The 14098-nt window shown below is 35.7% G+C and overlaps 1 long non-coding RNA gene across 1 annotated transcript; it reads left to right on the top strand.

Moving 5' to 3' along the window:
• The first annotated feature begins 3343 nt into the window (after nucleotides 1-3343).
• On the top strand, nucleotides 3344-4346 carry LOC146860594 (uncharacterized). The gene is made up of 3 exons (XR_014979186.1): nucleotides 3344-3404; nucleotides 3904-3973; nucleotides 4064-4346. It is a non-coding gene; the product is annotated as an uncharacterized LOC146860594 (long non-coding RNA).
• The last annotated feature ends 9752 nt before the right edge of the window (nucleotides 4347-14098 follow it).

Here is a 14098-nt window from a genome sequence, read left to right as displayed (position 1 = left end):
CTGGCGTTAGCAGCGCGCATGCGCTACTCTCGCCATGCGAGCACTTTTTGTAATCAATACGCTTTTGGAAGGCGACTTGAAGGCCTGCCCATCTTTTTGATTGGGTAGCGTCATCTTCCATGCAAAACGCTGGCTTCTGATTGTAAAGGAGGCTTCTTAGTCCCTCCTTGTTACCGCTCTGTCCACTTTTAGCCCCACCCACCGGGACTGGATGCTTTACTTGCGGCGTGTTACTATCTCCTTTAATTAGAGGGTGAGGAAATATTTTGTGTCATTCCGGCTGGAGCGCAGCGCACGCTGTTCAATTATTGTCATTCCAGCTTGTTATTTATTAATCTTTATTTTAGAGCAGAGCGCGGCGCGCATGCTGTTTATTTATTATTTTTTACTTTACATCAGAGCTCAGCACCCACTTTAGGGACACCGCGCTCCATTTATTTATTTATTTTATACCGGATGCCCGTGCTCCGTTAAGTATATGCGTACAAGTTTTTGTTCACTGAAATTCAGCAAAACGTGGAAATGCACCCCTGACCGGTGAAAGCCTGCACACGGCAGTACCAGAGACGCACCCTTCCTGAAAAACATAGCAGCAGCTCAGAGACAGAGCCAAATCCACTACCAGGAGGAGGTCAGTAAAGGGACATGCCCCTGGGAGCGCTCACCTACAGACACAAAGCGGCAGGCTGTGCCTCACTAGATGCCGGGGTGCAGGGGTAGACGACTGTCAGTGTTTGTGAATGCTGGGGGCACCCAATGAATCCAGGGCGCTGATAGAGGGATGCACACCGTACCCCCAGGGCCGCGGCGAGGGCTGGTGGAAGTCTGTGGGTCTCTGGATGCTGATAGGTGCAGGAGTTTGCATTTGCTATTCACTGATTGCCCCCCACCACTTCCTTCTTATCCCCACTCCTCTCTCTTTGATCCTCCCTACAGCTATTTCCCCCTTATCTACATCCCGGCCCTTCCCATGATGCCTTCTCCCTCCTCCTCGACTCTCTCTCTCCCCTCCAGCCCCCCTGCTCCATTCCTCGCACCCATCCCCAGATTCCCTCTACCTTCCTTCCCCCCTTGCCCCCACCAGCCTTTTCCACATGCTTTCAGAGACGTAATGAGGAAAGAGAGAGGGAGCAGCGCCCTTGTTGTCATGGAGACCGGTGGTTAAAGGCATGGAGGGGGCACCCCAGCCCCTCGCAGCCTCTTTATCCGTCAAGCATTGGCAAATTCAGACCAGCACTGTGAGGTAAGGCAGAGGGGCTGGGAAGGCAGCCGGGGCTGCGAGGTTCCATCATTGCATGAGAGAGGGAGATAAGGGGCGAGGTGGTGGAGAGAAAGAGTACAGCAGATGGAAAACCAGCGGGAGAGGTTTGAATGTCGTAGCAAAAGAACACGAGAGGTGGCCCGAGATCAGGAGAAACAGAGAGGGAGCCGAGGTAACGGAGAGATGAGGAGAGTGGTGGGCGAAAGCCTGAGAGACACACAAAAACACCTACACAAGAGCATGAGGGACAGGAGGAAAGACGATAAAAGAGCAGCAGACAGAGAGGAAGAGAGGAGAGAATAGAAAGAGAGCGCGGGAGAGAGACGGGTACAATTGGGGAGGGAGGCGAGCAGACTGCGCGATGGAAAGAGAAACAAGCATTTGCAATGCAATAGGGCTCGCATTTACGTGAGCTTGAGCAATGGATATTGCAAATGACAATGCCTTTTATTTTTGTTTTTGTTTTTAAAACATAAATAAAAGGCATTGTCATTTACAATGCCAATAGCTTAAACTCGCCTAAAGGCGAGACCTATTGCATTGCAAATTCTTGTTTTTTAAATGGGAGGACACTGAGTGAGCCTGCATGATTGTTGGTTTCACTGAGGAACTATTTACACAAATCTATTCATAAACCTCTGAAGAGATGGCCACATAACGTTACAATGCAGAGGACTTTTATCCCAACAGGAATGAAGCTTAATTGTCTTTTGAAATTACAGTATTCTTGAAGTGATATTTTAGTTGGGTATTCCTTAATTGTCTTTTGCCTGATACATATTCCTCACAGCTTTGTGACTTTTGGCTTTCTTGAGTCTTGGGTGGTTGTAGCAGTGTTATCTATTTAGGGGCTTATTTATGAGCCCTTGCGTCACTTTTGCGCCGCCAGGTGCGTCACTTTTTGTGACGCACCAGCGGCATAAATAATGCGCCATATTGCGTCATATTTACAAAGTGATGCATCTAGGTAGATGCGTTACTTTGTAAACCCCTGCGCCACATTATACCTGTGCCAGGTATAATGTATGCAGGGTGGGCGTTCCGATGCAAGAAAGGGTCGTAGAAGTGACGCAGTGAAATCTACAAGATTTCACTGCACCACTTCTAGGACGAAAATGCGTCAATATCTTACGCCTGCCTCATGGCAGGCGTAAGACTGATGCAGGCACATTTCACATTGGACTTGCCCATGTGAAATTACCCGGATCTCTGACATATTATCGACAGACACATTATCGAAATACACAAATATCGCAACAAATATATCGACATCAAAAATATCGACATTGTATACTTATTTAAAAAACTACACTAATATCGACACTACAATATCGTAATACAATTATATCGATCACACAAATATCGCACACATTAATATCGAAATACTAAATATCGACATAAGTTAATAAATATGACACATGTCACAAATATCGATAACCAAAATATAGACATCAATAATATCGTTTTTTTAAATATATCGACAATTCTAATACTAATAAAACCAATACTTTCAACAACATAAAGACAATATTTTACCAAAACATACATTTTCAAATGAGATTCTACTTAAACATAAACATAACATTTATAGCGATCTCTATATTTAACAACATAATAAAAAAAAACTAAAATAATTATCACATTCGCATTTCGAACACATTTAAATAAAATTAGTACACATTATAAACAATCTTTTTATATATAATAATTTAAAACTCTCCTCCTTTAAAAATAAATATACTCTTACTTAGCATTTTCCATAAAAGGAAACCAATTAACTAAAAAAAATTCAAACCATCCAATAGAAAGGCCACATACAGAAAACAACCAATAACATTCAAGAAACAATTTGAAACCACTATATAAACCAATTAAAACAAGTGTTCCACGGTGCCTTAAACCAAAGCATTGAACGAAGAAGAAGCTCTACTAAACAGAAGAAACCTACATCCTATTACTATTCTAAAAACGTAAGTAAATATTCTTTTCTAACTAAACTGCCAAATTAAACTAAAACACTAATTTATCTTTACTCAAATAAATAACTAACTTATATATTCCATCTCTTTATGTTTCCACTACAGATATTACTCCAAACAGCTAAAGAAAATATTGAAGATTGCCAGAAAAGACTCACTAAAAAGTAAGTATACTATCAAAATACTTTATAAAATATTAATTAAATCCTACTCAAACCCCAAAACATCCTAAACCCCTAAGCAAATCCATGTTCTCTTTTTTAAATTGTAAAAAACCTGTATAAATTAACACCTATAGTCTATACCACTGGGCATGAGGGTAGGCTCTGTTTGCTTAGTGAGAGGTTAGGCTACTGCATCTTATTTATTAGGCAGGAGGGGCACATAGTAAGAGGGGTAGGAGACGGGGGTACATTGACATGTGGTGGGGGGGGGGTAGAGAACTGGGTGGAAAGGTTGTTCATTCTCCTGAATAATTGGTCTTGATGATAAATGTGTGGTACTTCCGGGACAGATGAAGGTGGGGGAATGTTTTTTGAATTGTTAATTTGTAAAACAATAAAATAAGTTTCTTCAATAAAAATATAGTCTATACCAAACAGCAATACCACCCCACTTAAAAAACTAAACCAACCACAACAATAAATGTTCTTTAACTTTCAGAGACTAAATCAACTAAACAACATTTTTGCGACAAACAACATCTTCATTCAAATACAACAAAAAAGACTTGGTAAGTATATATAAAAAAAATGCTTTTTTGCTAATTTCATATAAAGATATAAAGTACTATAGCATATATTTTCATATACATTTTTTCCAGAATTGTAACACATCACGATGACAGAAGAAGCCCAATTTATAACTTCGCAGAAAGGAAAATTCCTATTGTGTTACATGGGTTACACATACACCCAAGAAAAGCAGACGGACCGAAAAGTGAACTGGAAGTGTACTAAATATTATTCTAACAAATGCTACGGCCGAGCAACAACAAGAGAAACAACTGTACTATATACAAGAGAGCATAACCATCCACCCAATCTCTCTGAAATAGAAGTCAGATCAACTCTTGAAAATATCAAAGAATTAAGCACAGGTTCACAAACTGCTACAAGTGTAATCATAAAAGAACTATTACCTAGAGTGCCCAAAGAAGCAAGAGGCCAATTACCATCAATTGCTTCTATAAAAAGAACTATTGCTAGGACCAAAAAAGCAACCACGACAACTATACCATCCCCTAAAACTTTTCAAGAGATCATCATTCCACCAGAATTAAGTATCACCCACAATAATGAACCTTTTATTTTTTTTGATAACAAAAGCCCAGAAAAAAGAATCATAATGTTTGCTACTGCAAACAATATAACTAAACTGCAACAATGCCAAACATGGATGATGGATGGCACCTTTACAATATGCCCAAAACCATTCTATCAGCTTTACACAATACACGGTCAATATCACAACACTTCCATACCTTTAATTTATGCACTATTACCTAACAAACAAAACACAACATATAATGAAATGCTAGGAAAAGTAAAACAAGAATCTAATGATTTTTACCCTCAAACAATTATCATAGACTTTGAGCAAGCCATGATAAATTCCATTCTAAAACTGTACCCCCATACAGCTATCCAAGGATGTTACTTCCATCTTAACCAATGTATATGGAGACATTTACAAAAATCTTCACTAAGTATAGAATACGCCACTAACATAAGTTTTGCACATCAAATAAAACTTCTAACAGCCCTAGCTTATGTACCAACCACAGATGTTGCAGAACATTACAATCTTTTATTAGAAAGTCCATTCTACAAACAAAATGAAGTAAAGTTATCTCCCCTGTTAGATTATTTTGAGGATACCTGGGTGGGGAGACTGCACAGATCAGGCCATAGACGTCAGCCCAAGTTCCAAATACCTTGGTGGAATGTATATGTAAGTACACTCAACCAACAAGCCAAAACTAACAACGCCGTCGAGGGCTGGCATAATGCATTCCTAACTTCTACTGGGAGAACAACTCCAACACTACAAAAACTACTAATTGCCATACAAAAGGAACAAAGTTTCCAAGAATTAAGAATGCAATAATCTGTCCTACAATTAAAACTAAAACAGTCTAGACAAACTACTCAAATGTATAATTACCTACAACAACAGGTACAGCTATACCCATCCACAAGAGGACTTGAGTACTTAAATATAATAGCTCAAACTCTCTTCTAAACCCTTTTCTAAATATTAACCCACAATTCTACTAAAACAACTATCACAACATAAATAATCCACTTTATTATATCACATATTTAATTATGTGGTCTAAAATATATACATGAATTATATGGACATATATTTAGACAACATAATTAAACAAACCAAGTACACAACAACAATATTAAATATATAAGGTTTCGCCACCAACAATAAAAATATTTAAATGAACTTACCTGTGTAGTATCTCCAATGGGATAATAACATTCCTTCCAAATAAATCCAGGGAGTTCAAAATCCATAGTTATCCAAAAAATGACTATCCATTAACCATAAAAATCCCGAAAAATATAAAAAAAGTAAATAACCGCTCCTGGAAACCCGAACAATAAAGGAAGTGTTAAATAAACATTAGTAAACACAACTAATACACACTTCCTTTAAAAAAATAAGGTGTTTGAAACCGACGAAAATATCTTCTCCGTAAAACCTACAAAACAGAAACAAACATTCCCACCCACCCACAAACACACAAAACGCACGTACAAACCTCACTACAAACGTTATTCAAACACTATAAAACTTTAACACACCGAAATACCAAAACACTAACAAAGCCACAAACACGGAACACAACGTTAATTATAAAACCGTATACAAACTATTACTAACACCCTAACTTCTAAAACATCAATCAATACACACTTATTACAACATAACTACTTCCACAAAACACTTAAAACTATTTAATAATAAAGCGAATAACTCTTACCTTCTCAAACGCGAAACAGCTCCGAACCGCGACCTGGATTCGACCAAAATAACCCAAAACAACAGCGAGCGGTTACAAAATAAAAGAACCAAACAAACATAGGAAGTTTGAAAATTAAAGCAGCACGGTTTTAGGTGAATGCTCAGCCTGGACTTTTCACTTTATCAGTAACGATAATATTGCCCACCTCAAATGGTCAGCTGCTCAAATGACCACCAAGACAACAATTATCCACAAGTATGAGAGGCAACATATTGGAAGAAATGTAAATTAATGTCAAAATAAACTTTTGTGTTTCGAATCCACACAGTAGTTGAGTATTTGCTTGAATTCCTTTATTCCAAGATTTAGTGAGACCAGATCCGCAGCCAATGCATTTCGCACAAACATGGGATTTTCAAGGCGAGTTTCAACAATAAGAAATATTTACACGTCAAAACGGGGGGTAGTATGACGAAATCGCCAGGACCCAGAGTTCAATCTAGGTAATAGGTCGATAGCTTTAGACAGTTCGTATGGTATATATCAGACATGTTTATTGCAATGATGTAATTATTAAAATATGCGTAATAATAAACAAAATTTTCTCTCGAATGAATATACATTCCAACAACTATAAAATAAATATTATTTTCCTATCTACTATTTAATTTAAAAATAATTTGGAATTTGCATTCTGATATAACTTCTATGTTTTATCCAACCCAAACTAAAATCTACAGATTTTTTGTCAATTAAATCCAATAAATTTAACTATTCTTATTCAACTCTATAATTAATTCTAATATTTGCTATTTACCAAACTTAATTAACATACTACTCCCACTACATACTGAACTTAATTAATTTACTATTCTCACTCCAACCTATATTTAATTAGGGTAGGTGCTGGACACTGAACTAAATTAATTTACTATTCCCACTCCACTCTATATTTAATTAAGATAAGTGTTGGACACTGAACTTAATTAATTTACTATTCTCACTCCAACCTATATTAAATTAGGGTAGATGCTGGACACTGAACTAAATTAATTTACTATTCCCACTCCAGTCTATATTAAATTAAAATAAGTGCTGGACACTGAACTTAATTAATTTACTATTCTCACTCCAACCTATATTTAATTAGAGTATGTGCTGGACACTGAACTGAATTCATTTACTATTCCCACTCCAATCTATATTTAATTAAGATAAGTGCTGGACACTGAACTTAATTAATTTACTATTCTCACTCCAAACTATATTAAATTACAGTAGGTGCTGGACAATGAACTTAATTAATTTACTATTCCCACTCCACTCTATATTTAATTAAGATAAGTGCTGGACACTGAACTTAATTAATTTACTATTCTCACTCCAACCTATATTAAATTAGGGTAGGTGCTGGACACTGAACTAAATTAATTTACTATTCCCACTCCAGTCTATATTAAATTAAAATAAGTGCTGGACACTGAACTTAATTAATTTACTATTCTCACTCCAACCTATATTTAATTAGAGTATGTGCTGGACACTGAACTGAATTAATTTACTATTCCCACTCCACTCTATATTTAATTAAGATAAGTGCTGGACACTAAACTTAATTAATTTACTATTCTCACTCCAACCTATATTAAATTAGGGTAGGTGCTGGACACTGAACTAAATTAATTTACTATTCCCACTCCAGTCTATATTAAATTAAAATAAGTGCTGGACACTGAACTTAATTAATTTACTATTCTCACTCCAACCTATATTTAATTAGGGTAGGTGCTGGACACTGAACTAAATTAATTTACTATTCCCACTCCACTCTATATTTAATTAAGATAAGTGCTGGACACTGAACTTAATTAATTTACTATTCTCACTCCAACCTATATTAAATTAGGGTAGGTGCTGGACACTGAACTAAATTAATTTACTATTCCCACTCCAGTCTATATTAAATTAAAATAAGTGCTGGACACTGAACTTAATTAATTTACTATTCTCACTCCAACCTATATTTAATTAGAGTATGTGCTGGACACTGAACTGAATTCATTTACTATTCCCACTCCAATATATATTTAATTAAGATAAGTGCTGGACACTGAACTTAATTAATTTACTATTCTCACTCCAAACTATATTAAATTACAGTAGGTGCTGGACAATGAACTAAATTAATTTACTATTCCCACTCCACTCTATATTTAATTAAGATAAGTGCTGGACACTGAACTTAATTAATTTACTATTCTCACTCCAACCTATATTAAATTAGGGTAGGTGCTGGACACTGAACTAAATTAATTTACTATTCCCACTCCAGTCTATATTAAATTAAAATAAGTGCTGGACACTGAACTTAATTAATTTACTATTCCCACTCCAATCTATATTTAATTAAGATAAGTGCTGGACACTGAACTTAATTAATTTACTATTCTCACTCCAAACTATATTAAATTACAGTAGGTGCTGGACAATGAACTAAATTAATTTACTATTCCCACTCCACTCTATATTTAATTAAGATAAGTGCTGGACACTGAACTTAATTAATTTACTATTCTCACTCCAACCTATATTAAATTAGGGTAGGTGCTGGACACTGAACTAAATTAGTTTACTATTCCCACTCCAGTCTATATTAAATTAAAATAAGTGCTGGACACTGAACTTAATTAATTTACTATTCTCACTCCAACCTATATTTAATTAGAGTATGTGCTGGACACTGAACTGAATTCATTAACTATTCCCACTCCAATCTATATTTAATTAAGATAAGTGCTGGACACTGAACTTATTAATTTACTATTCTCAATCCAAACTATATTAAATTACAGTAGGTGCTGGAAAATGAACTTAATTAATTTACTATTCCTACTCCACTCTATATTTAATTAAGATAAGTGCTGGACAATGAACTTAATTAATTTACTATTCTCACTCCAACCTATATTAAATTAGGGTAGGTGCTGGACACTGAACTAAATTAATTTACTATTCCCACTCCATTCTATATTAAATTAAAATAAGTGCTGGACAGTGAACTTAATTAATTTAATACTCTGACTGAAATCTATATTTAATTATGTGATTAGTTAAATTTAAAAATAAATTTAAATTTTCTAAATATTAATATTTTTTAAAGTAACAATATATAAACATGTTAAATTAACTTCCCACCCTTATCCCCTATAACCCAACATTCCGCTCCTAAAATTATTTGTAACATTCTAAAAAAAAAATTAAATTTCTAAATTAATTTGTTAAAAAATTAACAGATATATAAACATTTTTACAACACTTCCCACCCTTATCCCCTATCAACCAACATCCCACTCCGAACTATATTTGTAAAAATCGAAAATTTATTTCCTATTTATAAATATTTTTAATAAAAAATTAACAAATATTTATAAACTTCCCACCCTTATCTCCTATAAACCAACATCCGGCTCCTAAAATTTTATTTAAAATGCAAATTTTAATTTACAATTTCTAAATTTTTTTTTATTTTAAAATTAAATAATATATACAAATTTTTAAAAAACTTCCCACCCTTATCCCCTATAAACCAACATCCCGCTCCTAAAATTTTATTTAAAATGCAAATTTTAAATTACAATTTCAAATTTTTTTTTTTTTTTTAATTAAATAATATATAAACATTTTTAAAACACTTCCCACCCTTATCCACTATAAACCAACATCCCGCTCCTAAAATGATTGCTAAAATTCTAAATTAAATTTACAATTTCTAAATAAATTTCAAAAAAAATCTAACAATATATAAACATTTTTAATACACTTCCCACCCTTATCCCCTATAAACCAACATCCCGCTCCTAATTTTTTTTATAAAATTCTAAATTTAATTTAGAATTTCTAGAAAATTATTTAAAAAAATTTACAAATATATAAAAAAATTTAAAACACTTCCCACCCTTATCCCCTATAAACCAACAACCCGCTCCTAAAATTAAATATACATTTCACATTTTAAATTAAATTTAATAATTAAATTTTACAATATATTACAAAAATAAATTAACTTTTTTAAAACACTCCCCACCCTTATCCCCTATAACCCAACATCCCGCCCCTAAAACAATATAAATATTTCTCATATTACACAATAACGATATTTTCACATGTCGATATTATTACGAACGATATTACTTACATCGACATATAAGTAAAAAAAAAAAAACGATATTTTTCACATCGATATTAGCTATTTCGATATTTTGGACATTCGATATTTTTGACTCGATATTTATGTCCCTCGATATTAAAAAGTCGATATATAGACTGCTCACCAAATTACCCATTGCTGGAGTTGCGTCACTTTTGCAACACACTCCAGCAATGCATAATTTTTGCGCCTACAGATACGTCAGAAATACTGACGTATCTGTAACTCCTTGCGACATGATGCATCATGCTGTAAATATGACGCATCCAGCATGTCGCAAGGAGGGCGCAATGAAAAGTGACACATCGCTGTTTTCACGCAGCGATGCGTCACTTTTCATAAATGAGGCCTCTGGTGAGGCAGCACAAAAATGATTGGTGTCAAGGATTGAATAATTCCTCTGTACCATTTTAGATAGGGAACAGGTATGAGTAAATTCCTCAAGGTCCAATCTCAAATATGACTTTCAAGCCGATATTGCTATAATATTTCCCTCAAAAGGGTAATGCTAACAACTTCATACGACCTGGAGCCACATTTCTCGAAATAATAATTTATTAGGACCTTCTGATGAAACAGATAGTTAGATAGTACTTTCCTCAAACTTTATTCCATGGGTTAATTTTGACACTGATGATTTTGAAAGGAAAATATGCCAGTCATAGTCTTATTTAACATATTTGTATTTGTTACTGGTAGATAATGTAGTGCTTATTGCTCTATTTAATAGTTTGAATGAGGCAGTGGCTTTTTTCTGTACTTATTGATATTCTTTTTAATCATTATATCTTTATATCAACTAGAAGGGGCTACTAGTCAAATTTGCAAGACTGACAATCTATGGGAATAACCCAAAAACATCTCCTACGAAGCCGGCCTTCCATTTAATCTTAGGGCACAAGATCTAAGGAAACCAAACGTTCACCATACAAAGGGCACATGGCATAGCAAGATCTCTTATATAATTCGTAAGTGAACCATCTCAAACTATAACTACATATGGATTTATATTAGTTGTGTGCAATAGTGTTGAAACCAAAATGGCGATCCTTCCAATGTGCAGCAATTGTGACAGGTGTTTCACATTTTATGTGGTTGATGCCTGTGGGAGTAGGGGGAATGATCATTCCATGTTGATGTCCAGGACACAGTTGACATTGCAACCTAATAACCAAGAGATTTCAGGCCACTGTGCCAGTTTGGTTGACTTGTCATCCAATCCATGAAGGCTGGCTGATTAGTATTGGAAGTATATATCCTACCCAAGACCTCTGGATTACCATCACGACTGCCCCACAACTAGCTACAGCAACGTTTAAATTCCTTGCATTCCTAAGAGTTAAGCACAATAAAAAAATTCATATGCTAAGAAGTCAAAGAGAGGCAGACGACCTATTAAAGGTTATCAAGAAGGGAGGAGCGGGAAACTAGGAGGTGATATGAGCATAAGTGGATGTAGGCAAGGATGTGCCCTGTTTTTTTTTAAGGATGTAAATGGGGTAAAAGGGGTCATATGAATTTGTTCATGTTTATGTTTTGGTGGTGGGTGCCTATGGCGCCGGAAAAGAAAATTGGACTAAGATCAGGTTCAGAAGGAAGTATGGGTGGAAACTTCAAGGGAGGGCGGGGGGATAAAGTGGAAGCACAAGGTGGGGAGTATGTAGGATTTAAAAAAAAAACAAAAAAAGCAGAGAGATATAAGTCATTCAGAAGAGATATCTGTGCCCTAATGAGGGTAGGAAGAAAAAAGCAGGAATATGTCGATCCAGGTATTAACATGGAATATTAACAGGCTATGTACGAAAGGAAGGAGGGACAAGATTCCACAATATCTTCGGGATTCTCCTGCACTGATCCTAAGGAGACCCATCTGGTGAAAAATGAATGTGTTGAGCTATTCAGAAAGCAAAGATGGGTACAACAGACAGTAAGTACAGATTAGAGCGTGAATATGAGAGGGTTAGCAATATTGGTGAAAAAACAGGCAAAAAAATGGATATTGGATACAAGGGTGGATAAGAGTGGCAGGTGGATCATAGCAAAAACAAAAACAGGTGATACATCACTAACACTGGTAGGATATTATGGTCCAAACTATGATGACTGTGAGCCACTAAAAGCCATGTTCACCAATCTGTTAGACTTTCCAAGTCCCATAATTTTGGCAGGAGACTTCAACATGATAATGGATTTGAATTTAGACAAATCGAATAAAGGCAGAGCTATACCTACCCCCAAATCATGAGCATTCTTGAAGTTCATGATTAAACAATATGCTCTGTGTGACCTGTTTGAGAGAGAGGGTTGGCTGCTTGCAGGGTGCCTCCTTTCATAATAAGAAATATTGACATAGATCGAGGATAGATTATTTTTTAGTAGATTTGAGCCTGAGAGAGGATATTCAAGGCATTGGGTATAAGACGACCCATCTGTCAGACAATTTAGCAGTAATATTAACATATTCCTCAAGATCAATAGTGGTTTGGCTCCCACTGGGATAAAATGAGACACTCTTATAGCCTTTATCGGAGGCAAGATCACAAGTGCAGTCTGCTATAGAAATAAACGATATAGGAGTGAGGTGACTCGGTTAGAGGATGAAATGAAAAAGTTAGAGTCTGAATTAAATTTAGAAGAAGATAGTTGGATCTTGGCAGAGAAAAAACTGCATATATTGAAAAATCAAATGGAAGAAATCCTCCAAACTCGGATTAAAAAAAGATGGGACAGTAGTAAGATAGCACATTTTGAATATGGGGAGGGAGCAGGGAAGCTGTTAGCTTGGAAGATTAAGGCAGATCAAAATAGAAATCAGATTAAGGAAATCAAGGAGGGACAGAAAGGTGCTTTGCGAACCAGTGAGACAGAGATAGAAGAGGCATTTAACGACTTCTTTTGGGATTTATATTCAGAAGAGAGAACAGTTCTAGAAGAAGAAGTTAATCGCTGGTTAGCAGGCTGTAAACACCTTGACTTAACTCAGCAGAATTTTTTAAACCAGGATATCACTGAGGAGGATGTCAGAAAAGCTGTACAGTCAAGTAAGGGGGGGGGGCAAAGTTTCAGGGCCTGATGGCATACCAGCAGAACTATATACAATTTTAGGGGGGGTATTAATTCCATATATGACAGTAATGATTGGGGAGATTCTAGAGCAAGGGACACAGCTACCAAAATCCTGGGATAAGGCGATAATTACAATTATCTTGAAGACAGGCAAGGATCCTGCAAGCTGTGAATCGTATAGACCGATATCAGTCCTGATTACTGATTATAAAATCTTCACGAAAATCCTGGCAGGGAGGCTAAGTAAGATAGCCGGAGATGTGATACACAATGATCAGAAGAGGCTCATTAAAGGAAGGTATCTACATGAGTTAAGATACGGGCATATAGGGAATATCGACTTTGCAACTACCAATTTAACCCCCTTAGCAGTAATAAATCTAGATGCTTCTAAAACTTTTGATAGGGTAAAGTGGATTTACCTGTCTACAGTTCTGAAATGATACGAGCTGGGGTATAAATTCTGCAGCGTAATCCAACTAATATATCGGGATCCCTAAGCAAGAGTAATATCGAACGGGAATTTATCCTCATCTTTTAAAATCTGTAGAGGCACAAGACAGGGTTGCCCCCTGTCACCCCTTTTGTTTAATCTCTACATA

The sequence above is a fragment of the Triturus cristatus genome, chromosome 3_1 (assembly GCF_964204655.1).
Source record: "Triturus cristatus chromosome 3_1, aTriCri1.1, whole genome shotgun sequence".
In the NCBI taxonomy this organism is placed as follows: Eukaryota; Metazoa; Chordata; class Amphibia; order Caudata; family Salamandridae; genus Triturus; species Triturus cristatus.
The sequence above is the reverse complement of the archived record's forward strand: the minus strand, read 5'-3'. Positions and strand labels throughout refer to the sequence as shown.